This window comes from Tupaia chinensis, unplaced genomic scaffold (assembly GCF_000334495.1).
Source record: "Tupaia chinensis unplaced genomic scaffold, TupChi_1.0 Scaffold000001_1, whole genome shotgun sequence".
In the NCBI taxonomy this organism is placed as follows: domain Eukaryota; kingdom Metazoa; phylum Chordata; class Mammalia; order Scandentia; family Tupaiidae; genus Tupaia; species Tupaia belangeri.
The window spans coordinates 5,461,629-5,464,464 of NW_006159427.1; the positions used below are offsets into that span (position 1 = coordinate 5,461,629).

General features: G+C 38.9%; 1 protein-coding gene across 3 annotated transcripts in view; it reads left to right on the top strand.

Moving 5' to 3' along the window:
• Window positions 1-2,836, top strand: part of RAB18 (RAB18, member RAS oncogene family) — a 37,581-nt gene that overhangs the window by 378 nt on the left and 34,367 nt on the right. The window lies entirely within an intron of this gene.

Sequence of the window (2,836 nt, forward strand, 5' to 3'; positions counted from 1 at the left end):
CGCGGCCCCCCCCCCGCGGCGGGCCGGTTTGCGGCGGCGGAGCACAGGGCGTGGCGGGCGGGTTTGGGTTCGAGGGCGGCCGCAGGCGACTCCTCGCCACCGGCCCTTCGGGGTTCTGGCCCCTGTCACCCCGGGAGGTGGGAGTTGTAACTTCCTCACTTTGGGATCTATGTCCGGCCTTGTTTAAATACGTAATGGTCTGTCTACACGGCTAGTTCCATGACGCCTTAGGTCACATTCCCGACCTATTTTGGTGCAGCCCATTTCGCCTTTTTTTTTTTTTTTTTTTGGTCTTTATTAGTTCTATGTGAAAGAACTCATTGATCTTGGGTGTACCTGAAAAATCCACTTTCGTGTAGTAAAGTGTGATTGTTACTTGCGGCCACATCATAAAGAGATAAAAGAACAAACACCAGTATCGTGGTTTTTCTCTTTTGACTCTTTCCTTGGGGAAAATCGTACTCACAGAGTTGAGTTCAAGTGTGACGTGGACCTTGGTACTGCTGGAGGGCTGTGATTTCATCCAGGTCTTGGAACAAAGTTCTCCAGGTGAAGTCATCCTTGCCATCTGATTATGAGTAGGCTGTATTCTAGCCCGTCTTGATCTTTTAAACAGTATTTAAACTCCTGGGGCCGTAAGCAATCTTCTATTAGCAATCTTAGGTATTTATTCAAATACCTTCTTAAATCACGTCATAGAGTCTTTTTCTTTTTTTTTTTTAGCTGCTTAAGAATTTGAAAGTTCATTAGGTAATAATTGCTGGCATTTTGTGCATTTTTAAAGCTTGATATAGTGCATTTTCATAGTTTCAGTAGTGGATGCTGAAGTGAGGGATTTACACATGCCAGAGAATACATTAATAAAAGGCTGCATTAGGAACTAGTTTTATTTGTGTATTGGTGTTTTACAGGGCTACATAAAATAATCTATGTGATCATCTATTATTGTATGTACGTGAGGGTTTAAAGGTTAGTTAATATATTGAACATTGTCTTAATAGAAATTCCATAGCCCTGTGGTCTCCTTGTTTTTCCTTAGATGTGGCCTTATTTAAGTGAAGTCATTTGACATTACTGTCTGTGATATCAGTAATGGTCAGCTGTTGATTCATGTGGTTCACCCAATACATGGTTGGTTGGCATCGTATCTAGATGTGTTGAATGGATGATAAATTAAGGTGTGTTAAAATTTTTCTGGAAGTTTAACTGGAGATAAACTTTACTGGAGTATGACATTGAGGTTTCCCTTTTAGATTAAGGTCTGGAAAGTGGATTTATTGGTCTCCCTAGTTCACTCTCTAGAAACCAATTTGTATGAGCCTAATCTGCTCTAAACCTTTTTCTCAGTATTTAGTGTTGAGTTATACACTGCTCATTACAAGATTTTGAACACTACCCACTTCAAGAAAGAATTGGCTTTAGGAAGAAAATTGCCTGATTTTCTAGCTAGATAAATGTGATTGGTCTATATGATGTGCTATGGAAAATAACCTTAAACACAGCATTCTGAATAAAATGAGAATAAATGGCTCCACTAAGGTAGAGGCCTGTGCCTCTTAAGGTGAATTAATACAAAAACAGTTGTCCTGGTATAATCTTAAAGAGTTGTCCTAACCAATATTTGTTATTATTTCTTTATAGAGCTGGAGTTAGTGAAAATGAGATAGCACTTGTTTTGTTGAGAAATTATTGCATAACAAAGGATATTTTAAGTAATCCGAACTAGTGGATTACTTTCCAGTTTGTTTCATGCTCTTGGAGTGTAAAGGGTATGGGCTAGTAGCCAGGAGATCAGAATTGTGAAATTGTTGTCACTTGGGTGGCCTCGTGTGTGATACTGTAATGCTATAGGCCTTCATTTGAAAAGTGAAATAATTTTAGTGTAAGACAGCTCTGATTTTGTAGCTAGGACTAGCCAGGTAAAATGTAGCAGTGTATAAGAATTAGAAAGGACTATAGAAACTTTCTGTTGTCTACATCCCTTTCATTCTTATCCTTTTTGGTAATTTTCATTTGTAAATTGAGAAATGCAAATTCATTATATCTTGACCTGTTTATTAAAATTTGGTCTTATCTAAGTGGCATGGTGGTAGTTACTCCTTCATTTGTAGCTCTGCATGGGGTGTATCTCATGCCTTTAGCTTTGAAAATGTACAGTGTAAGAACAATGGTTCTTAACCATTTTGGGGTTGTGAATTTCTTTCACAGTCGAATTGAGAAATGGACTCTGACTAGAAAAGTATATGCATAGAATTTGGAATACATTTTGGGCTACTGGTGTACCCCAGGCTAAGATCTGACTTGTACTCAGAGCCTGTATTAAAATTTGTTGCTTTACCCTGTACCAATCCGCTACCTTCCCTGATAAAGTACCATTAATGATAAAGCTGTTGTAAGGATTAGCAGTTCTGGAAGAAAAACCCTTGGCTTAGTGTCTGGAACATTGTCCATATGCTCAATAAATAATAACCATACCATTATTATTATTCTATTGTCAGTATTACTATGGCGCTCCAAGGTTAACATGTTTTTGCAATAGTATTTTCTTTGGTGATTAAGTGTATATATATATATGTAACTTTTTTCTTCTTAAGTTTTGAGTAACTGTGTTCAGAAAGAAGAAAACATGTTTTTAAAATTTATTTACTTCCTTCATATGAAAGAGAGATTTGAGAGGGATAGTAAAAAGGTATAGACAGACAGACAGGCACCCTCCAGCCCTGCAGTGACAAGCTGGGGTCCATGGCTACCTACCAGGTGTGTTCAGGTAGGCCTGGAAGGTGAACCTGGAGCCAGTGCCCTTAGCACCTGTCTGCTGCAGGTGGGCCTTACAAGA